General features: G+C 40.1%; 1 protein-coding gene across 2 annotated transcripts in view; it reads left to right on the plus strand.

Annotated features, from left to right (window-relative positions):
* The window catches only part of LOC134575162 (zinc finger protein 250-like), a 752,315-nt gene that overhangs the window by 265,400 nt on the left and 460,620 nt on the right, over nt 1-26,295 (plus strand). The window lies entirely within an intron of this gene.

Below are 26,295 nucleotides of genomic sequence, written 5' to 3' on the forward strand. Positions count from 1 at the left end.
AAATATATATACAAGCACTCGGAAGAAACGATAATAAAATACAGACTCACTTCGCTGTCGTTCAATATCATCTCATCTTTAATTGGGAGAGCATTGCATATATATTCTAGCATTAGTCTACTGCGCATGTGTACATGAAAGCAAGCAACAATTACTTACTTGAGAACATGATATCTAAGCTAGAATACCAAGGTTAATAGAAGTAACATTTCATGAAAAAAAGGAGGCAGCTGCGAGGACTGCTGACACAAGCAGAAGTGAAGAATTTAAGTGTTAACCCCTGCAGACGTGGAACGACTTAACTAAGGCAAAGGCTTTAACCCTTTATTTACCTTTATCTATGACAATTCCCCTCTTCTGGTGCCACAGGTGAAAGTTCTAGGCAAGGTATATCTAGGTATACTAGTTATACCTGTGGGACTTAATTTAGATCTTCTCACACCAACGGAGCCATCAAGGAAGAATAATATGTGTTATTAAATCCACGTGTCATTTTGCAATACATCCATAGATTAAAACCGGTAAGAAGAAAGAAAAGACATATCACAACAATTAGTGGGATGTTTAAGACTCCTTTAGTGAAGAATGACCATGCCATGACCTCTAAAAATATCATACCAGCAACTATGATAGTTCTTTTCTCTATTGCATGCAAAGAGTGGTTAATGATGGCTAAATGTTTAGCTAGATGGTCCCTTAATTAAGAATTGTAGAGAGACTGAGTATCCAAACCCAGAGTTTGTGGGTGCCAGGTGGAAGTAATAGTTAACTCTGCATCCGGGATGAAGGTAATCAAGACATTGCAACACTTGAGCATTGCCAGGTGCTGGAAGCATTTTGCCAATAGGTTTTTATAATTCTTTAGATCAAGAATATGTCTGAGTTTTAGGTTTTTCTCCTCCGTGTTCTTGGATAGATATTCAGAGATGAAGCCCTTAATTCTCAAGTAGTTGAAAGTTTAATTCCCAGAGATGTTAAATTCCTCCACCATTTGCCTAAAGAGTTTGATTTTATTCTCCACTATTATATTCTTGATTTCCCTAATCCCCTCGGTTTCCCAGGTGTCTGTTTTTATGTTTTCCAACATATCTGAAATCACAAAAAATGGGAGCACCTCTATAATTTTGTTTCTAAATCCTATATTAAACGTGATTTTTATCCCACCAGCTTGTAAGTTCGAGTATCTGTGATTTGCTCCGTGCGTCCTCAATCACTTTTTTGTTTAGATCTAAAATGTAAAATAATGAGGACAAATTGTTTACCCCTGTTTTAATTTTTTCCATATTATACCAAGTATATTTGGTTGCCATATTATTTTGGGTGAGCAAAATGTGAAAGAGTCTGCTAGCCAGGTAGCATTGCATAATTTCTGGACACCCCAGACCTCTGTCTTGCTTTGACCTAGCTACATTTTTCTTTTTCACCCTAGCTTTTTTACCTCCCCACACAAATTTTCACAACAATGAATGGAATAATGCTAACCATTTTTCTGGAAAATTCAGAGGTATCATTCTCCAAGTATAACCATTGTGGTAAGATATATGTTTTTAGGATGTTAATTCTACCTGACCAATAGAAGCCTAGTCCTTTCCAATCCTTTAATTTTTTGCTAGTTTGTTTTAGTAAAGGTAGAAAATTAGCTTTGATTAGATCTTTTAAATCTGGTGTTATATACCTAAATAACTGAGCCTGTCCTTATTCTCTAGAAGCCCAATATTTTGTACAAGAAAGTTACTCTTTTTTCCATTTTTTTAACCATATATTTTGATTTCTCTAAGTTCATTTTATATCCTGAAACTTTAGAGTATATTTTTATTTCATTCAGTAACTCTGGGACCGAGATTTCTGGATCTTCTAATGTTAATAGAATATCATCTGCCTATATTTTTAACTTTGTTTGTCCAGACTTGTTAGTGAAGCCTTTTATTCTTTTGTTTTTGTCTTATCGAGATTGCTAAGACTAAAACTATTATATACAATAGCGGAGAAAGAGGGCAACCTTGTCTTGTCCCATTTCTTATATTAAAGTTTTGTGACCCTTATAACTTGTTGATGGATCCGTGTAGAGGGCTAATATCGCTTGTAATATAGAACCCGTAATTCCAAATTGTTTTAATGTTGCAACGTAAAACCCCAACCCACCCTTATCAAACGCTTTTTCTGCTTCTGTGGCTAGTAGAATTAGGGGAGTTTTGTTTTTACGTTTCTTCTAATATGTTAATTATTTTTGTAAGATTATTGATGGATGACCTCTCTGGTATAAACCCCACTTGATCGTTGTTAATTAGTTGTGGTATAACTCTTTTTAGGCTTTCTGCCAGAACAGAGGAGAACATTTTAATGTCAGTGTTGATTAAATAAATTGATCTATAATTACTGATCAACACTGCATCTTTATCAATTTTTGGGATAGGAACTATGTTTGCTCTCAGCAACTCTCCCGGACAATGTCCTGTTCTCATTATATAGTTATAAATATTAACGAGTTCTCCTTTTAGTTGGCCTTTCATTATTTTATAAAATGTATTAGTAAAACCGTCTGGACCTGGAGTGGTTTTTAGTTTGAGCTTGTCTCTTGATTTACTGACCTCTATTTCATTTATTGGTTGATTTATGCTTTTTTGTTGGTCAGATAAAATTTTTGGCATATGTATATTTTGGAAAAAATTATATTTCTTCTTCTTTACCTTATGTTTCTTCTGGTAAATTGTAAAGATCCTGATAGAATTTCCCAAATGTTTTTCCTATTTTTTCTAGGGTCAATAGATAAGTATATTTGTCTTTTATTTTGTAATTGTTTTTTATGTTTTTCTTTTTTGAGCTTGTTGGTCATTAAAGGACCACTATAGGCACCCAGACCACTTCAGCTTAATGAAGTGGTCTGGGTGCCTGGTTCAGCTAGGGTTAACCTTTTTTCTATGTTTATATTTGGATTAATCCAGCCTCTAGTGGCTGTCTCATTGACAGCCGCTAGAGGCGCTTGCGTGCTTCTCACTGTGAAAATCACAGTGAGAAGACGCCAGCTCCTTAGGAAAGCATTGTAAATGCTTTCCTATGAGACTGGCAGAATGTGCGTGTGGCTCTTGCCGCGCATGCGCATTCAGCCCGGAGAGAAGGAGAGCTCCCCGCCCGGCGCTGGAGAAAGATGTAAGTTTAACCCCTTCCTCTCCATCCAGCCCGGCGGGAGTGGGATCCTGAGGATGGGGGCACCCTCAGGGCACTATAGTGCCAGGAAAACGAGTGTTTTCCTGGCACTATAGTGGTCCTTTAATGCTTCTGGTTTCTTGCCCTTCAAATACCATTTTGATTGTAGGGATTCTAGCTGCTTATCCATTAACTGATCATTTATCTGTTGTTCTATTTCTACAATATGTTAGCTAAAGGAGGTATTCCTTTCTTTTTTTCGGTGGATATCATTTTTATTCTATGACCTCTAATTACACATTTGTATTCACACCAGGCCGTAATGTCTGGTGTGCCTTTATTTTCTAAAGAGAAAAGGTTAGTTATTTTTTTTTTAATCTCCTCCGCATTATTCTTCTTGTGTAGTGTGAAATCCTTTAGGCGCCAATCTTTACGGAAGTTATCAAAGACATAATTATATTCTTTTTTTTTTTTATATATATTTATTGTTTTATTATGTGGAAATTTGTAACATTCATGTGTGAGATACCCCAAAGGCAATTCTCCAACATGTTGAAACCATTAAACACAAGTTAGAACATACACATTTTTCCAATTTATATCAGAAGGAAAAAAAGAAAATAAATAAATTAAATAAATAAATAATATATACCGAAGAGGAAAAAAAGAAAAGAAATACACATCAATATAACTACTTAAGCAAAAGTGTACTGGCAATATATTCTAATATAGGCATTGTATAGCGTTAAACACCGAGAGTTTCCACATAGAGTACAACACTCAGTAAAAACCATCCTACACGTGGTGTGTCCTTCAATCACGCTACAATCATCTAATGCTAGCCGCTATTGAAATACTAAGGATTCCCAGAGTATTATAGCTGTTACATTGATAGACATAATCCCAAGAGAAAGGGGGGAAAAAAAGACAGAAAAAAAAATTATAATAAAAATAGATTCAATTTCTGAGACTCGACATGGGGCTTCAGAAGACATCACAGTCTTTATTGTCATGTATACTGTCTATTTGTCCAGGGTAACCATAGTTTAACCATATCTCTAGTACCAAAGAAGGGGTTTAATTCCATCCTATGCTGATATTCTATTTGCTCCATAATATTATGCCATATTAATGGGATTGAGGATTTCCAAGCCCTAGCATACATATTTTAATGGCAAAAAATATGTGAGTCAAAAGGTATTTTTGATATTTATTTTGTGAAGGAAAACCAATATTGAAGAGGAAAAGTTGGGGGCTAATTTCTTTTATCTCCTTGAAAATAGAGTTAACGAGACCAAGCATTTGGGTTTTTATGTTGTTAAGACCCTGACACTCCCACTGATGTGGATTCTTTTCTGCAAACCAATAAGTTTGAATGACTATCTGTTCCTGTCCAAATTAAAAATAAAGTTGCGTGCACGTGGAAGTCAATTCACACTGAGACACAGGGTTCAGGTTAATGAAAGAACTTCGTAATGCTTTAATTCAAAAATGAGTGCGCAGACCCTTTTAAAGGCATTATTACATCACTGAAGAATTCAAGATAACAACAAGTAAACATTATTAATTGGTTTAGGTGTTAAGTGGTTAGTCAAATGCCCTCCCATCAAGAGGTGGTGACATTCTTGACACGGGAGTGGACACAGGATGTAGGTGCCATCTTGTTAGCACGAGGTGTCCACTCGATGGGAGGGGTGCTTTGGCAGCAATTTTGAGTAGTGTGCATTATTAGTTTCAAAGCTTAATTTTTCAAGGTCTTTTAGTAGATACACATTTTATTATTCAGCTGACACATACTTTATTGAGATCAACATGTCGCTCAACGGCCACAATGTTTCATCCTTGATGAACACATTGTTCCGCTGACGCACATTTCTCCCTGATAAAGTATTCTCTTATGCTGATTTCATAAATTCTATAATTCTACAACAGTCCCCCCTTAAAATGTTAGTTACTAAAAGATAAACTTTATTTGTTAATACCAGAAGACTTGTTAGCCCAAAGACACAGAAACCCCATGACCGCTAGCTTGGTGTTATTGCAAAGTGCATTTCTACCCCTATCTGTCCCTAATAGGCTGCAGCTCATCCGTTAGTACGGCCCTCGAACACCTTCACTGTGGGGTTAGCCAGCTGGCAGCTTGTCCACCACTTCTTCCCACAGGCTTACCCATACAAACGTACACTGTCCCTGCGCTGGTTCCCTTCCTAAAACATCTGCACTTTATCAGTATAAGGGAGAGTTTGTAGCGGAATACAGGGTGAGGTAAGATCTTGATCATTGATCTCCAGATGAGTGAAAGTTGGTGTCGCTTGGTCTGTAGTCTTCTGTAAGAATTTTCTAATGCATGGGAGGACACAACAAACGAGAAGAGCGAGAACAAAAAGGAAAATTAGTAGAGCCATACCAATATGGACTAAAGCTTTCTGCCAACCTGACATCCAACCAAACCACCTTTCCCAGGGATCTGTTACCCCAGAATTCCTCTTCAACTCTTCTGAGAGTTTCTCTAACTTCTCTATGGCCATAGTGACTTTACCATTTGGACCTGTGTTATCTGGAATGTAAGTGCAACAAGTCATGGTGTCAGGTAGTATTTTACATACACCCCCCTTCTCAGCTAGAATCATGTCTAAGGCCATTCTGTTCTGGAAGGTCATCTGGGATGTGGCCTGCAACTGTTCGGCCAACTCTTGTAAGGCATCTCTTGTATAATTAACAAAGCGCTGTTGGATGTAATAAATATAGTAAATGCGAATCAAAATATCATTAGCAGTGATGGTTGGGGAAATGGATTCAAACCTCGTCTTTTACTGTGAAATCATCTGGTACCCCCCTTGGCACACCTATGGCATCAATATATATGTGTGGGTCAAACTTCCCTTTACAGGAGTGCTCCTTTTTGTCCTGAAGCATGAATGTGGTATGTCAAGAGTACCTTGTCATGTATTATGCGTATGGACATAATAACCTTGGCTAGGGCACATTTACTTATTCATCATAGTATGAAACCTGTCCCATGCTGCATAAGTGTAGGTGGACTTAGATCATTTAGTCAGTATTAATATCACCACAAACTCAAGATGGGCAGATACTCCCGAAGAAGCTTGGCGTCTGAATATCTTTAGCTTCACGAGGTCTCCTTTTGGGGTCCTCGGCTTTCCATCGATGGTAGGTGGTCAGGCGTTATTATGGCCATCAAAACACCCACTTGTTGATAATTTTTTTTTTTTTTTTTTCTATCCAGTAACTTTTCCTTCAGAGTCAAAGGGTTGTCAAGATCAAGAAATGTTACTTCCCATGTAGCAGAGATATGCTTGAATCTGGAATGGTGAATCCACTGAGTGGTCTCTGCAACTTTCACGATGTACTACTGGGTATATGGTCTTGGTTGTCACATTGATGACCGGCTAGGTCCCTGGTCATCCTGACAAAATGTCTATTATAACTAGTGCATATTTGAACCGGCAGTTCTTTGGCACCTGGATATAGTCACTTGGATTCTTGAAAGGGATAGTGAAGTGTAGCTAGATGCTTAGTACTTTCCTCCTTTTCTGCCTGAGCTGTCCTTGGCACAAATGACACAGGATCGGCAGTAACTGTTGATCGGAGGAGTAATTCTAGGTGCTTCAGAGTATTTATAGATCAAAGAGTTCATGAGGATCTTGGATAGGTATAAAGCTCCGTGGGCCCACTGAACCACTGCCCAGTACATGTTTTTTTGGTAAACAGAACTTGAGAGTGTTGGAGTACAGCCCGTCTTTAAGGGTTGCCCCTTTCTGTTTTCCAGCTTTGTATTTCTTCAGGGTCAGCAGCTGCTTGTTATTCCTTTAGGAGCTTGAGATCTGTAGATAGGATCTTTATGGTGAATATAGAAGTTTCTTCAGCGGACACTCTTCTGTCCACTTCCCTTGGTGCACTTGCGGCTTGTTTGGCAGCTTGGTCGGCTGAGTAGTGCTTCTTCTAAATTCAGTTTTCCGTGGGCCTTCACCTTCAGTATGGCCACTTCTTCAGAAGGAGTAGGGCATCCACCAACTTCTTAATAGCCATGCTATGCTTAACTGGCGTGCCAGTCGCTGCGTGAAATCTTCTTGTCTTCCAGATTGATCCAAAATCATGTGCCACACCCAGGGCATATCTTGAGTCAGTGTAGATATTAGCACGTCTTCCTTCAGACATTTTGCATGCCACTGAGAAGGCTGTCAATTCAGCGTCTTGAGCAGATGTGGGTGAGGAAAGTGAAGATGCTTGACGTACCTGATCTTCTGTAGCAACAGCAAATCCAGTATGGTACCTTTCCTCTTCATCCGCAAACAGAGTGGAGTCAGGATCTGGCAAGGCTACTGCATGCCCTGTTGAGAGGTGTCTTGTTTCTTCTTTCATCTGTTCAAAGCAACCATGAGGAGCAGTAGGAGAGGTATCCTCACCTATTTCTGTGTGAGATTAAGGGGAATTTGTCTTTCCATTCACAGTTCTTTTGCTGACCCCCCTCTGTAGAGAGCTGATATTGATTTTTAGTGTTCCATGTTTTTTTTTTTTTTCCTAATGAGCCAAGTTCCTTTCAGGAGATTTCTGGGGACTTAGTGAAGAAAACATGAGGGACAGCCACCTCCCAGTGATGATACATGTGTCTTACTTTCATGGGTATTTGGATCAGGACCGCACTATTTCCTTGAGATTGCCCAAAACAGGTCTGTCATGATGAGGCGTACCTCCACCAGTCTGAATAATTCTTTTTCGTAGTGTGGATCTGGTCCTGGATGTCAGGGTCTATGTCAAGACTGTACCAATAGTGTGGTATTCCCTTCTGGGAAGTGGCAGAAGAGTGGCCGGAGTAACATTTCTTCGAAATATGACAATGTCAGGTAGAGGCAGAGTTGTCTGTGGACGGAAATGTCTTAGAGAGGTAAGGTGCTTTGGCTGGATACAATAGAGAATATAATTAATATCATGAGGAGCAAGAATCATAAGCTTGTGTCCAAAAATAAAGTTGTAATATTCAGGAGTTTGCATGCTGTAGAGATTGGCCACAGGCAGCAGGGGCCTCCTTGTGCCACAGGGTGCAGCTGACAGGAGTAGAGTTAATAGGATGCTGGCAGGAACCAAGAGATAGTGTGAGCACCCCAGAGGCATGATTCAGTCTGTCAGGGGCAAACAGTTTAAAAGGTGTCTGGCCATTGAGGAGGCCCAGAGTATGGGCTGAGGAGGTAACAAGTTGCAAAGCACAGAAGCCGTAATAAGCTTCATGGGACAAGGAAAAAGCTCAGACTTTTGAATAAAGGTACAGTCTTTGGGGGATTATACAGATAAAGTCCTCAGGTAACAAGGCAATTCAGTAAGAGATGAGGAAGCTCTAGGTGAGGTGAGGGTGCCATGGGAAAAACAATGTCCTAAGGGCCGGCACCATGGTTGAATCCTTGACTTAAGTACAATAGGAATGTCCAGGACAGCTTTATTTAAAGTCTCGTAATTTTATGAGTCATCGAAGCAAAATTCCGCATGACAGGGAGCAGCTAGGTATAGCAGGGAGAAACACAGGGTCCCAGTGCACCGGTTGACACCAGGGCCTGTAGAACTCAAAAGCAATAGAAACATAGAAAGTGACGGTAGATAAGAACCATTCGGCCCATCTGTTGTATCAGCAACAGAGAGTGGTGCAGACTTTTGAATCTGGCCATTTGGCGTAACAGTGATAGCGGCATGCAACCGGTTGGGAGACATCTGCACCTAGTAAATTGGTTAAACAGGGAGAGGAGACCACAGAGCAATGCTTAGTTAGCAGGCCACTCCAAAGAGTGTCATCTACACCTATACAGGAGACAACAATATTAGGTAGAAATGAGGAGGCAGGTAGAATTCTCTTCCGCTATGGAGGCCGCAAATAGCCCATTTACAACTACTAACTGACCCTATGCTTCCCCTATAGAAAAATAATAAAAGGCTAACAAGCACATCTGTCTGAACAGGCCTTGAACGCTTCACTCCGTGGGTATCCCGCAGTGGCTAACCCACTACATCTCCCACGACAGACTTTTGCCTGTGGAGACAGACGCTATCCCTGACTCTCTCCCTTTTTTTTTTTTTTTATATGACATATCTCCAAATATAATTCTTACATACATCACAAATATACATTATCACAATTTTATGTCTCGCAAAAGGGATAAAACTTATTTTACTCTTCACTGATAATGTATTAAAACATACAAAATAGACAAATAACATTGTTTTCTGTGAGATAAATGAAAAAGATAATGGAGATTTTTGTTAAGCTTTATAAATAGCTATACATTAATTTACCTTTTTTGGTTTCCAGTTTCTGGCTGCTAATGTAGTCGCTGCCAGTAACAGATGTGGAATCAATACATTATAATGCCCAAAGTCTCGACTTACGTCAAAATTTATGTTAATCCGTTTTTGAATCTTGGAGGCTATCATTTTCCAATAAAGACAGATTGGAGCATACTCCCACCTTTTCCATTCTTCATAGTTTATGCTAGTATCTAAATCCTTATTCCATTTGTAAGTAGTTAGGCTTATAATGTTTTCTGGTTCCTTTTCAATTAGATCAAAACATTTTTAAACCAATCCTTTAACTGTATTACCATTTGTTCAAGAAATCTTTGTTTATTAGAAATTTCTTTGTGTAAATATTCTTCAAGATAACCCTTTATTCTTATGTAATTAAAGATCTCTTTATCCTCTAACTTATATTCCTCCATTAAACTATTGAAACTCTAATTCTTTCCCTTTTCCATCATATTATCAATTTTTGTATACAAAGTTAAAACACATTTGTAACTTACACGTGAATCTATATATATTTATATACATTTTCCTCATCATTAATTATCATTGTCACAGACACATTTCTGATACAGGGTAACAAATAGCAGGATTATTTTAGTAATTATAACATTCCTGTTCATAATTTGTAGAGTTCAAGGAAAACAGCATATCTTAAGATAGGGCGAGCATGAGAGGGGTAGGCCTCATGATGGAGGCAGCCATGACAGGGGCGGGGCTGGAAATGATGGCAAGGGTGGAAGTGACGACCATGATATGTGTGGGAAAGGAAAAGACAGGAGGTGGGGGCATGGTAAGGGCGGAAGTGACGTTACTTTAGGAGCGTACGTGACTGTAGATAATGGTAATTAGGTGGAGGTCACGGGACTGGCAGGGCCAACCTCCTTCTGTACTAGGCGCCATCTTTTAGGGTGGTGGCTGACGTACTTTCAACATTACACTATATTATAACTAATAAAATAAGTCAGAGAAGCAACAATCTGTTCTGCAAAATGAAATACTATGAACTATGAACAGACCTGGCGGGTTAAATAAGACCGTTGAGAACATTATGCATTTAACAGCCCATAACGCTGTCTCTAGAAACATGTACTTTAAAATACCAAGATGCAAAATAAATAAGCTCACGGAATTCAACCAATTTACCTTATCATCCAACAGCCATTAATCACTTTCCTCTTCACATACTAACTTAACAACTTCGCATATTCCCTCTATCCACATTGTATAGTATTGCAACAAATCACATTTGCCTTTACACTTAACTTGTCCAAATATACCTCAATTCTTGCATCAGATTCACTTTCCTAAACTCCGTAATCAACACTGAGCTATACCCTGACTCCCTGTCTTATACACCAGTCTCGGAGAAAATACTTTGCACCGCAAAAGAAAATACAGCGCCTCAGAAAGGTGGAATGCATTCTTGTGAGCTAGTCCCCCTCCACAATTCTCACTGCCTTATCACAAAACAATATAGAATAGCTGAGCAACCTTGATATTTCACTGAACACAGACTTGCCACATTCCTCACTGAAGGGGGATTGAGAGAGAGAAACGAGAAAAACTGCAGGCCTGAAGTTTAACCATGTCAGCGCCGCAAAGTAACAAGACAGAAGGACAGTTACAATTAGTACTTGGACGCGTGTGATGGAGCATTGTCCTGCATGAAAATCATGTTTTTCTTGAAGGATGCAGACTTCTTCCTGTACCACTGCTTGAAGAAGGTGTCTTCCAGAAACTGGCAGTAGGACTGGGAGTTGAGCTTGACTCCATCCTCAACCCGAAAAGGCCCCACAAGCTCATCTTTGATGATACCAGCCCAAACCAGTACTCCACCTCCACCTTGCTGGCGTCTGAGTCGGACTGGAGCTCTCTGCCCTTTACCAATCCAGCCACGGGCCCATCCATCTGGCCCATCAAGACTCACTCTCATTTCATCAGTCCATAAAACCTTAGAAAAATCAGTCTTGAGATATTTCTTGGCCCAGTCTTGATGTTTCAGCTTGTGTGTCTTGTTCAGTGGTGGTCGTCTTTCAGCCTTTCTTACCTTGGCCATGTCTCTGAGTATTGCATACCTTGTGCTTTTGGGCACTCCAGTGATGTTGCAGCTCTGAAATATGGCCAAACTGGTGGCAAGTGGCATCTTGGCAGCTGCACGCTTGACTTTTCTCAGTTCATGGGCAGTTATTTTGCGCCTTGGTTTCTCCACACGCTTCTTGCGACCCTGTTGACTATTTTGAATGAAACGCTTGATTGTTCGATGATCACGCTTCAGAAGCTTTGCAATTTTAAGAGTGCTGCATCCCTCTGCAAGATATCTCACTATTTTTGACTTTTCTGAGCCTGTCAAGTCCTTCTTTTGACCCATTTTGCCAAAGGAAAGGAAGTTGCCTAATAATTATGCACACCTGATATAGGGTGTTGATGTCATTAGACCACACCCCTTCTCATTACAGAGATGCACATCACCTAATATGCTTAATTGGTAGTAGGCTTTCGAGCCTATACAGCTTGGAGTAAGACAACATGCATAAAGAGGATGATGTGGTCAAAATACTCATTTGCCTAATAATGCTGCACTCCCTGTATCTTAAACTCAACCTGTCCAAAACAGAGCTTCTGGTCTTTCCTCCCTTTAGTGTAGTTACTATCGCCAATCCTGCCGCTTCCATCTCAAAAACATAGCTCACATCCGCCCTTATTTAACACCAGACGATGCTAAGATCCTTCTCAATGGTCTTCTGTGTTCCCAGATTGCACCGCTGCAATTTATAATGAATGCGGCGGCAAGGCTAGTTTTCCTGTCCGCCCACACCTCCCCCTGTCAGTTCCTACATTGGCTTCCGATTAGATATAAAATTTAAGGTTCTGGTGTTTGCTTAAAAGTCCCTACATAATGCTGCTCTCCAACCTACCTATCCTCCCTAATACACAAATTTGTCTTGTCGAGGACCCTGCGCTCTGCCGAAGACCTATGCCTATCCTCTGTCCGTACTCCCACATCTGATGCTCGCCTCCAAGACTTCTCCAGGGCTGCACCTTTTCTGCGGAACTCCCTTCCCTTTTCCGTTAGACTTTCACCCAGTCTTTACTCCTTCAAAAAAATCTTTAAATGATATGCTTTCCTGAAGAAGTGTGTTTTTAAAGTGTTAGCAGGTTTTCATCTCTCCTCCCCCCCACCCCTTTGTTCCTCTGTGTCCATTTGTCTGATTACAATTACGTATGTTAGTCCACCCATTGTACAGCGCAAATTTGCTGGCGCTATATAAATAAAATAATTAATAATAGTGGTAAACAGGGGAACCACAGCAGTTCTATTGTCGTTCCTAAAAATGTATACTACAAACCTACACCTAAAAGACTTGCATCAGCTATAACAAGATGGCCAGATCCACATAAATTCCCAGATATCTTCTAAACACTAGACATATTGGAAGGCATGGCCTGAAGTTGTGGGAGGGGCTATAGACCTATAAAATGGACTCCCCCCTTTCCCTACTTACCTTTGTTGGTCAGACAAATAGACTGTTTGAGGTCAGCATTTCCATGAGATCCACTTCCAGGTCATACAAGACGCCATTTTGGTTTCACCTTTGCTCCATGAGGTCTCCTACTCCAAGCTGTGTCCAGGAATCCTGCAGCAGGGCTTTCTGTTAATCCAGTGGCTTTCTCTCCGGTCAGCATCGCATTTGGTGTCTCAGGGACTCTCAAACCATAAGTTGACCCACCTGTCGCGCCAGGATTAGTTCCCACGGCGTTCAGTACAGCACGGGTCCTCACTTTACGGTTTCCTTTCGTTTTGCACAGTTATTTCATACCTTATACTCACCTGGCTGTTCATGTAAAAATCTGTTGTTTAAAAGCTGTTTTGGTTAAAATCTGTTGGGTTAAAATCTGTTGGGTTAAAACTACAAACGAAATACATTTTTTTTTCGCCTATACACTGACCCCTTTTGGTGTACTACAGGCTTCTCAGACATTATCGCATTTCATGTACAAACTAACAAACCACTGCATTTTCACCTACACACTGACCCCTACCAGTCATTCGGTGTACTACAGACTTCTCAGACATTATTGCATTTCATGTACAAACGAACGAACCACTGCATTTTTCACCTACACACTGACCCCTATCGGCCATTCAGTGTACTACAGTGTAACGGATTGACGGGCACCCCGACTGGGTACCTCCGTTGAAGGATGCTCCTAGTGCTTCCTGAGGACTCCAAGCACTGCAGCAGACACCACAAGCACCGAACCGGAGAAGCATACGAATGCTCTCAAACATATGAATGCTGTAAACAGCTGAACAGGAAAAGCATTCAATCAGCTTACACTCCTGGCAATCCGCATACAATCCAATTCCCCCAATAACGAGACAACACTTCGTTTTGAGGTCAAAGCAGAACTGACTGTACTGGCACATACAGCCTCTTTTATTCACAATCCACAAACATAGTACTGCCCACAGGGTTTTTAAATACAACCAATGAATCCGTACAATACACACAGACACTCCCACACAAAATCCTCCCCTCTGCCTGTGATATGATTACTGAACACAATGGGTAATATAATTATCACAGACAGAGAAATACAGTTTTATAAAACATATCACAGGGACCCAAAAAACATGCAATAACCCCATAAAAATATCATCAGAACCGGTGGATCTGGGTGAACCACATATCCAAAATTCACCCATATCCGTTCAGTAGTTTGGAAGATACAGTTTAACCCCTTAAGGACCAAACCTCTGGAATAAAAGGGAATCATGACATGTCACACATGTCATGTGTCCTTAAGGGGTTAATGCAGATTCCGCAGAACATATACAGGCTATATGAAAAATAATCACTGTATAATGTGTCCCCTGTTGTATAGTTTAAAACTACTTCACAATGTCTTTGTGCACCAAATACCGGCGAGATGGCACCGTGTAGAAAAGTCACAACAGTGTCTGTGAGTTAAAATGGCCGCCATCCATTGTTCTCACCATGTGCTTCATCCATTGTTCTCACCATGTGCCTCTGATACATGAAATGGTGGCCACCCAGTAACTCCACAGTATGTCCCCAGATGGTTCTTAAAGGGCCAGTAGCAGCATAATATAATACAACATGCCCAAATCAGTTCCTAGAAGGGCAATACATCCCAGGGCCATAGTCACAAGGCAAGAGGCTGGCAAGCACTCCTCTCCAGGCACAAGTGGCGGGGCTGGTTCCGCCACATACAGGCTTCTCAGACATTATTGCATTTCATGTACAAACCAATGAACCACTGCATTTTCACCTAGACACTGACCCCTACTGGTCATTCGGTGTACTATAGGCATCTCAGACATTATTGCATTTGATGTACAAACCAACGAACCACTGCATTTTTCACCAACACACTGACCCCTATCGGTCATTCGGTGTACTACAGGCTTCTTAGATGTTTTTGCATTTCATGTACAAACCAACGAACCACAGCATTTTCACCTACATGCTGACCCCTACAGGCTTCTCAGACTTTATTTCACTTCATAAGCAAACAAACTAACTACAGCATTTTCGCTTTTATACTGACTCCTATCTGTCAAACGGTATACTACAGGCTTTTCAGACATATGGTTATTCCCCTCATAACATTCCCTATAATTATAATTACACAATAACACTTCCATACAACTCATGCTTGCTATGATATAATCATTTCCGAATACCTGCCTACATAGGCATTTAGTTACATTTACTGACAATACGCATACTTTTACCCAAGAATGCACATACTATTTAAAGCACTATGCAGGATTCCAGAGTCTAATACAGAATATTGGCATGTTTGCACGCTTAAAATATAAGTCCTTCCAATTACGTATTTTCACATATTGGGTTATTCAGCTGCCAGTCATGGTTCACTACACTCATGTTTCCGGGTACAGTTGTATTCCATGTCACACATGATTCAACACTCCCGACAAGTTAATTCCTTCAAACAGGGACATTACAAGCATACAATAAACATTGGGACGGAGCACTTTTGCTCTATTAAACTTGCATAACACACATATGGGTATACGCTTTTAAATGTCTATATTAAATTTTCATACATTGTTTTACCCGTCCGGGATACAGGTATTAATAACCCTTACGACCAGTAAGGGTATCTAATCATACTACCAGGTACATACACCTGCTCATGTGGGATATACATACATTTTCTGTTTTCCCCTGGATACATCCTTAGCGTACTGGCAATTAGGGACTATAGGTTTCCAATAGGTATTCTCCTTTCTTGGCATCTACGCCTGTCGTATAGTGGTCACGCGAGGCCAACACCCCGCCTCAACGCTCGGAGGCAAACACCCATCGGGCCACTCGTGAGCTAGCCGCCTCGCATGGTATATAGAGAGGGCCTCACCTGTCACTCCCTTGCCCTTTTTCTGGTTACAGTCACCGAGAGGCCAACATCCTGCCGCTACGTTTGGTGGCCACAAAAATCCCCTTGCGCCATTGCATAGATAGAGCCTCTCAAGCCACTTGGCAACTAGCAGGGCCTCACCTGTCACCAAACAAAGGATTAATTGTTTCGCCATGCGGCTTTAGCTAGCAAGCCAGTACTAGCACACTGTGGGTTTATATAATAATGGCTATCTTCATGTTTTTTAGTATGTATCAAGCAGGTGGTAAGGATTTCTCTCTACCTAACTCTCCAGCTAGAGTCAACACACTTTCACTTGGAGAAGATTTTGCTAGTCCCACACAACAATTTTTGTCCCAACACAGCGGACGATCACGCTTCAGGCTCTAGCACCTCTGGTAGTACGTAGAGAATTACCAGAGACAAAGTGGGTTGTCTCATTCTCTTTGGCAAATCCCAGATTTGCAACAATTTCCATGTTGGCACATGTAGTTTCAGTGCATGCAGACTGTTGCAGATATGTTCTTAATATGTTAGGGCACATGCAAAAACCATGTGTCCCAATTAATGTACCCGGAACCTTACTTCACGTCTGTAAACATTATGCATTTCCAGTACTTTCTAACTCATCACCCTTCCAGACATTTAGTTGATTTCCTAATCTCCGATTTTAAAGGCCTTCCGGACAGGTATTGCCATATACTTTTGGGGAATCTAGAATGCCATAACTTGCCGTCATCACAGCAGCATCCAACTGCGGGCATTACACTCATGGCCCAAGAAATGGCAGAAAGATTTCTACCTGGGCCTCTCCGATCTACACCATTTACAGCATGGTGCAATCCCATTGGGGATTGTCACAGGGAATCTTCCCTCACACTGTAACTAATCATAGACTTATCTGCACCTCACGCCTCGGCTACCCCAAGTCTCAACTCCCTCATACCCTCCGAGGAGTTTTCATTACCGTATGCCACCATTGTTCATACCATTACAGCTATCACTCAAGCAGGGGGGGAAGCCTGGTTACGTAAAACTGATATTACAAACACATTTCAGACTGCCGCCATCCACCCTACACTGGCACTTACAGGGCATTTATGGGCAGCAGTTAATATTTCTTCTCCCGCTTAACTTTCGGGTCAAGAGCAGCCCACAATCTTCAATATATTCGTTTAACTATTTGCTGGTTGTGGTTAAACATATCCAGATGCCCCACAGTCCTACACTCCCGAGATAAATTTCTTGTTGGTCAAAGGGAACGCCTTTCCCTCTAGAAGCTTCAAGGAAGCCATTAGTATGTCTGAACACTTGGGTGTCCCAGTATTCCCTAAGGTCACAGAAGACCCAGACACTATCGTTACATTCCTGGGCATACAACTTGACATCCATGCCAACAAGTTACCACGAGAGAAATAGAAATAGGAACAGTCGCAACAACACCCATTACCACCTCCTGCTTGGTACTTGCAACTGCATGGAACTACAATCCCTACCAGGTTCCTTAAATTTTGCCATGCACATCATACCGCAGGCCACGCTTTCATCTCAGACCACTTTGCTTTTTCTACACTCCCGCATGATGATCAGGGGCTGTCCCTAGACAACCAAGCCACGGCAGACCTACACATACGGTGGACTTTCTTAACCACACATAATGGTAAACTATTGTGGCAGCTGCCGTGACAGCCGCCATGGCAGGTGGGTCAATTATGGTCAAGGTCATGGATTACATGAACCTCACCAACATAGCCGGGCTTTGACTAAACTGGCCTTGTCCACCAGCACTCAACACGCTTGCTACAGGGTTTTCCACTTATACAATACATTTCATGTCAGACCATCACTTAGCTGGTTTGAGGTTTCACCACTTATGGCCTTCGCCTCTTTTTGCCACCTTAAGTTAAAAATTCTTGAACAACACGGTTAAACTTTCTCACGGGCATTCAGCACTATATGTATTTCTCCTTCCCAAACAACAAGGGTTCCTATCCTCCTACCCTATCTATACCTTACTTAGAGACATAGCCAAGCGGACGTTCCCGCTAAAACTAAATACTGGCCATAGACATACAATGTTCAAACCACATGTCATGTATGCTTAAGGGGTTAATGGCTTTCTCAGGCCAAAAACAAATAACTCCCTATCAGCAGCCAACATCATAAACAAGAGTGCCTGTTGACCTCTTATCTTCTAAAACACACAGACCACTATGTCCGGTCCCTTCCTAAAACTAAGACTAGTCAGATGGGCAAGCCAGTGCATATAACCTACTACCTTACAAGCAATGCTGGGTGCCCGGTTAAGGTACTGGTTACGCTCTTGGGCACCCCACCATAAGCACCACTGAACCATTATTGTCTCTGCACGATACTGTCCTTACCACAGGTAAGTTCATGCACTATGTCCACCTACTCATTCACCTGGCTGGAACTAAACCCTAGCGACTACTCGGGGCACTCCTTTAGGATAGGAGCAGCCTCCACGGCCTATAGCCAAGAAATCGCCACACACGTTAAGACACTGGGCCGCTGGAAATCATAAGCTTATGCAACTTACATACCACAGCCGATTCAGGAATAAGGAAGCTTTCATTAAAATGTCTACCTGATGGTTAACAAATGCACTATGATCCTGTATAATGTTTTGCATTAATATCTCTTTTTGCCCACTTTTTACCGGTCTACAGCATACGTCGGTTTCGGCACACCTCAACCGACTATTCCTAAAGCTACATCTCTACAACCCATCTTATTCTATATCATATGAGAATGCCCCGAACACAAATTAATTATATATATATATTTGTGTACGGGATTATGGAAGGGGCGCACATTAAAGTGTGTGTAGTTTTTATATTTAAAAGTCGGTTGTGTCGAAACCGACGCGAGGTTAGGCCTGTAAAAAGAGGGCCCACCCAGATATAATGATATATAAAGAGGGTGTGGTGGGAGGGAATTTCCGAAATCGTCGAAGACAGGTGAGTAAGGGGTTTGCTGGGTTTAAATAGGCTTAAAATCCCTCCCACAACTTCAGGCATACTCTCTCTCTCTCTCTCTCTCTCTCTCTCTATATATATATATATATATATATATATAGATAGATAGATAGATAGAAATCTTGGCCTGTAATTGCAGAAGGGACTATGACCCCTATTTAAACCCAGTGGGCCCCTGCTTACCTGATGTCAACGATCTCGGAAGTTCTCCTGTTTACTTCCGGTTCACAGGACCCGGAAGTCATTTTCCCACCCGCCGGCAGTCTGTTGCTAACTTTCTTTCCTTTCTATGTTCATGAGTATAACAAAGAAAGCCAGCGCACGAATGGCTAACTGTAAGTTATACTCAGTTCATTCGAATGCACCCTGTACTTATCGTTAAACCACATGTTCGTTTAAACTTTCCGTTCGGCTGTAACCTTCATCCTAAAAACCTTTATTAAAAATACCACGGCACTTCATGTAAACTGGCATTCGTGTAAACTTCCGTTTCTTTCCTCGCATAGCTCCAATTCGTACAGTATCTGTTAAGTCCGTTCAACTAAAATGCCATACCATTCATTTGTACGTTACTGCCTGTAACGGCTACCCCAATGGAGAGGGGGTATCAGCCGTTGGAGACGTCCTTCTTCCTGGCAAGATGCTGTGTAGTAATGGAGTAGCTTTATCCCATCAGCTGGATCCAAGTGGAGAGTAAGGTAGAGCTCGTGATTTAGCAGAGCAGGTTCCCTTTCAATAACGAGACAAAGCTACGTTTTGAAGGGTAAAGTAGAACTGAGGTTTTAATGACAGGTAATCTCCTTTTATGCAGTGCTCCCATGCAAGGGAGACACCCACAGATAATTAGACATTGACCAATCATACAATGGTTACAAGAAAAAGTGTAGAGTAGGTTAGCGCTAATAATATACAAAGGAGGCAGCAACCTTACAGAGGGTCACCCTCTAACCCTCTGGGATAAGGATGTACAGGAAAAAAGGGGAGAAAAGGCTGCGCCAAGAGATGCAATAAAATAAGTCCCAATAAAAATATAAAAAGGATATATATAAATATATAAAAGTCAATATAAAAAGGAGGATAAATGTCTATGTTGCGCTGGTGTTCTCTCTTCTTATGATGCTTTGGATCCTCCCGTGATATGTAAAATATAAAAGGGAAAAGGACCAATGGTGCAGATTGTGGGGTACGTGGAAAATGAAGAATAAAGATGTAATAAACTCACATTTGTATGAGCTATAACCAGCTCAGGTGGAATGGGCGTTCTGCAGTATAATCCCTGCTAGTAGGATATCAGGAAATTCTGATCCACTGGTGCTGTCCAATTCTCAGGAGAAGGGAGAAAAATATATAACAGATAGTGCTCTCTGAAGATAAGATGTGGTATATACAAAACAAAATAAATATACTCACAGTATACAGTGCAGATGACACTGCACTTGAGATATGGCGTGGGTGGTATAATCCCCACCTTAGGATATATAAAATGCCAGGAAAGGATAATATAAAATTGGAGTGATAAAAATATATATAATAAAAATATGAATGGCACAGAGATAAAGCCAAACGTAATTTATTATTAAAAGTATACAATAAAATCCATTAACGCGTTTCACCTCAAGGGTTTTATCAAAATGGAATAACATTTAAAACCTGGCAAGAATAAAATATATATAGGTGCACTGTTACTTTAAAAACGGCGCCAAACATAGCATCAATTAACATTAGCCAATCACAGTTAGGCATAATACATATGAAGGATACAGCTTATAATACTATTAAGAATAGGTATATTCTAAAAGTTTGGTGTGTGCCAGACATAATAGGCAGAAGAAAAATGGAAAACGAAGCTATATAGCTTGTATAATATTAGATTGTATTTACACTCTAGCGCGTGGGGTTGTGGGAGATGTAGTCCGCTGGCCACGTGTCTGTTTAGATCCAATGAGCATCCTGGGCGGGGCTTGCGCGCGTCACATGGTCCGCATCACACAAAGACAGTGTGATGCAGGAGTCATGTGATCGCCGCTAAGGAGCTTGGGAGATGTAGTTAGAGAACCCGAAATGGGTTTTTAAATAGAAATAGCTAGCTTAGGAATATGTAATGTCGGCAAGAGGATGCATGGCAACAGATAGCCAAATTTAAAATTAATACAAGGGTAACATATAAAAATTAACTTGGTATTAACAGGCATAAATGATATATATATAGAAAAAGCTAGCTTAGGTACCTTATATACTCGAGTATAAGACGAGTTTTTCAGCACATTTTTTGTGCTGAAAAACCCCCACTCGTCTTATACTCGAGTCAGTTGTCTGTATTATGGCAATTTACATTGCCATAATACAGACATGGACCGGGGGCTGGCAGGAAGCTGTAACTTACCTTCACAGCAGCTCCTGTCAGTTCCCTTCTCTCTCCTCCGGTGCGTGCAGCTCCCAGGTCAGCTCCCTCTGCAACTCTCGCGAGAGCTGCGGGGTCAGAGCCCGTGGCAACGCTCCGCGCGGCCGCGAGAGTTGCAGAGGGAGCTGACCTGGGAGCTGCACGCACCGGAGGAGAGAAAAGGGAGCTGACAGGAGCTGCTGTGAAGGTAAGTTACAGCTTCCTGACAGCCCCCTCCTACAGCCCATCCACTGGACCACCAGGGAGTGAGAGCCCCCCTCCCTGGCCAGCTAACAAGCAGGGAGGGGGGACGAAAAAATAAAAATATTAATAATAAAACAAATAATAATAATAAAAAATATTAAAATAATAACATAAAAATAATAATACAAATAATAATAATAAAATAAAAAAAATAGTTACCTAAAAAAAATAACATTAAAAAAATATTAAAATAATAATTAAATAATGATTAATAAAATGCCCGCCCCCCACCAATGCTCTGCACTCACACACACACACTGCATTCATAAACACACTGCACTGCATTCATACACACTGCACTCATACATACACACTGCACTCATACATACACACTGCACTCATACATACACACTGCACTCATATACACACTGCACTGCATTCATTATACACACACTGCATACACACTGCACTCATACACACACACACTGCACTCATACACACACTGCATACACACTGCACTCATACACACACTGCATTCATACACACACACACACACACTGCACTCACACACATTGCACTCATACACACACACTGCACTCATACACACACACTGCACTCATACATACACATTGCACTCATACACACACTGCACTGCATTCATTATACACACACTGCACTCATACACACACACTGCACTCCATTCATTATATACACACTGCACTCATACACACACACTGCATACACACACACTGCATTCATATACACACTGCATTCATTATATACACACACTGTAAATAAATATTCAGTTAATATAATTTTTTTAGGATCTAATTTTATTTAGAAATGTACCAGCTGCTGCATTTCCCACCCTAGTCTTATATTCGAGTCAATAAGTTTTCCCAGTTTTTTGGGGTAAAATTAGGGGCCTCGGCTTATATTCGGGTCGGCTTATACTCGAGTATATACGGTATATATAATATCAGCAGACAAATTAGTATGCATGTAAAAATGCTGGATAGCAATAAATAGCCATATATAAAGTTAGTAAAAGAATAACATATAAGAATTAACTTGGTATTAACAGGCATAGACAGTATATATGGTGATAATCTTATTAGTATTAGATATGTGTACTATAGCAGCATGGGTGGTATTCATCACATTAGTGCAAGGTGAACTAGCAGCATAATGTTCCATTATAGGAAATAAAATAAATATAAAATGTCTTAGAGGGCAACACTTGCTTAAAACCATATGTAGAAGCATATATATATACAGACAAGTAGAAATTGAATAATAAAATGAAAATAAAAATATCGATAAGAATATCTATTCTGCTTGGTGGTCGTATTGGGGGTATCCCAGACCATAATGCCGTAGGTGACAACTATGACTAGGATAGCCCCCAAATGACCACAATAGAAGAATTAAACCACATATTTATTAAAAGATTTTTAAACCATTTTAAAATTATAAAAAGTTAAATAAATCAAAGTCTGCATTTAAACCTTTGGGGGCTAGGGTCTGTAGGTTGAATACCCATTCCATCTCGTTTCTGCCTAAGATATTTTTAAGATTTCCCCCTCTCCAGGGAATTTTACATTTTTTTATACCCATGCAATTAAGAAGTTTGGGGTCCCGATTATGTATTTCAAAATGTTTTGATACGGAATGATTAGCATATCCATTTTTTATATTGCGACAGTGTTCTGCTAATCTTGTTTTCAGGCATCTGGTTGTCATACCAACGTATTGGAGGCCACATGGGCACTCCAATAGGTAAATAACATTAGTGGTATGACATGTAATAAAGTCTCTAATAGTATAACTCTTATTAGTTGTATTTGATTTAAAACTAGTGATTTTGGACTGGGTAGTGGGATTAGTACTTTTACATACGACACAGCGTTTGCACTTATAAAAACCCGTCATCCCGTTTAAAAAAGTAGATTGTGTTTCTTTTACTTCTCTGGTGTAATTATTGGTTAAAATTGATCTAAAATTTGGTGCACCTCTAAAAACAATTTTGGGCTGTATTGGTAATATTTCTTTAAGGAGGTCATCTTGTTTTAAAAGATGCCAGTGTCTCTTAATCGTTTTTTTGATAAAGCCGCTTTTATTGTTAAAATTAAAAATTATGGGAAGAGTAGGGGCTTTAGAGGAGTCTTTTTCTTTATAGGTTAAGAGATTTTCTCTAGGTTTACTTTTTACTGTTGTTATAATGTTCTCCAGTTTTGTGGGTGAGTAGTTCTTCTCAATGAATTGATTTTTTAAAAGCAATGATTGTTCGTTAAAATCATTGATAAGAGAGCAATTCCTTCGCATTCTTAAAAATTGGCTTTTAGGGGCGCTCTCAAGCCATGATTTATAGTGACAGCTCGACTGGTCGATCGCTGTGTTGGTACATACCTTTTTAAAAAATGTTTTTGTATATACCACCCCTTGTTTAATAAAAATGCTTAGGTCTAAAAAATTGATTAAATCTCTACTATATTCGTGTGTTAAAACAATCCCTCTATTATTTGAGTTGAGGTGTGAAATAAAAGCATTGAGTGAGTCCTCAGAACCTCTCCATATAAAAAACAAGTCATCAATGTATCTAAAATAGGTGACCAGGTTCTGCTCCCACGTATGCTGCCCCCAAATGGCACTGGATTCCCAGTCCGCCATGAAGAGGTTGGCATAGCTGGGAGCGAACCTGGTCCCCATCGCTGTGCCTCTCTTCTGAAGGTAAAATGAGTTAAAAAACCAGAAATAGTTATTGTTTAAAATAATATCAATGCCTTCTATAATAAAATCAATTTGAGTATCTGGAACTCTTTTTTCGTTAGAGAGCATGGATCTAACGGCATTACAACCTAATTCATGCGGGACTATAGTGTATAGGGAGGTAACGTCACATGTCACAAGTAAAAAGTCTTGTTCCCAGTAAAATCCATTTAAAAAATTAAGTAGTGTCATAGAGTCCTTCAGATAAGACTTCATAAGTTTCACAGTCGGTTGTAGTAGAGTGTCGATGTACTAAGATAAGTTACATAAGGGGGATCTTATCCCTGACACTATGGGTCTACCTGGGGGGTTTTGGGCATCTTTATGTATCTTAGGCAGAAAGTAAATTACGGGAATTCGGGGATTTCTGATGGATATATAGTCAAACTCTTTTTTGTTTAGAATATTTTTATCTAGCCCCTTTTGTAAGAAGGTATTAAGTTTTTGTTGTATACAGGGCGTTGGGTCTTCAGATAATTTCTTATATACATCAGTGTCATTTAGTTGCCTATAGGCTTCTTGTATATACATGGCACTTGATTGAATGACCAGACCCCCACCTTTATCTGCAAAAAACAAAAAACAAAAACAAAAAAGAGAGACTAGAGAGAGTAGAAAGACAATAACTATCCCCAAAGAGTCAGATACTGGTATTTTTAATCTATCACAAAAAATTTTAAGTGCAGCACAAATCTCTGTTTTAAGCAAAGGGCTAAAATATGCCCCGACCAATTCTTTTAAGCCATTTCAGGCATTTTTAGACGTAAATAAATTCACACGCAAAGCCACATTAAAAAGATTCTATAAGTCACAAAATATTACCACTAATCCCGCTTCTCCTCCCCTCTCACTGCCTACAGACCAACCTACAGTTATCAGCACAGATCTTAAACCACAATCTACTTTTTATCCCTACAATTTTAAGTCAGCTCCTCTTATAATGTTTGAAAAATCTGTATTAAGAGATTTTGAAAAAATCAAATATAGCAAATACGATACCCAAAATTTAAATAAAGTAGAGATAACAGCAATGAAAGAACTACAAGAAGATTTAGACATTGTTATTAAACCTGCAGATAAAGGTGGGGGTCTGGTCATTCAATCAAGTGCCATGTATATACAAGAAGCCTATAGGCAACTAAATGACACTGATGTATATAAGAAATTATCTGAAGACCCAACGCCCTGTATACAACAAAAACTTAATACCTTCTTACAAAAGGGGCTAGATAAAAATATTCTAAACAAAAAAGAGTTTGACTATATATCCATCAGAAATCCCCGAATTCCCGTAATTTACTTTCTGCCTAAGATACATAAAGATGCCCAAAACCCCCCAGGTAGACCCATAGTGTCAGGGATAAGATCCCCCTTATGTAACTTATCTTAGTACATCGACACTCTACTACAACCGACTGTGAAACTTATGAAGTCTTATCTGAAGGACTCTATGACACTACTTAATTTTTTAAATGGATTTTACTGGGAACAAGACTTTTTACTTGTGACATGTGACGTTACCTCCCTATACACTATAGTCCCGCATGAATTAGGTTGTAATGCCGTTAGATCCATGCTCTCTAACGAAAAAAGAGTTCCAGATACTCAAATTGATTTTATTATAGAAGGCATTGATATTATTTTAAACAATAACTATTTCTGGTTTTTTAACTCATTTTACCTTCAGAAGAGAGGCACAGCGATGGGGACCAGGTTCGCTCCCAGCTATGCCAACCTCTTCATGGCGGACTGGGAATCCAGTGCCATTTGGGGGCAGCATACGTGGGAGCAGAACCTGGTCACCTATTTTAGATACATTGATGACTTGTTTTTTATATGGAGAGGTTCTGAGGACTCACTCAATGCTTTTATTTCACACCTCAACTCAAATAATAGAGGGATTGTTTTAACACACGAATATAGTAGAGATTTAATCAATTTTTTAGACCTAAGCATTTTTATTAAACAAGGGGTGGTATATACAAAAACATTTTTTAAAAAGGTATGTACCAACACAGCGATCGACCAGTCGAGCTGTCACTATAAATCATGGCTTGAGAGCGCCCCTAAAAGCCAATTTTT

This window comes from Pelobates fuscus, chromosome 10 (assembly GCF_036172605.1).
Source record: "Pelobates fuscus isolate aPelFus1 chromosome 10, aPelFus1.pri, whole genome shotgun sequence".
Classification (NCBI taxonomy): domain Eukaryota; kingdom Metazoa; phylum Chordata; class Amphibia; order Anura; family Pelobatidae; genus Pelobates; species Pelobates fuscus.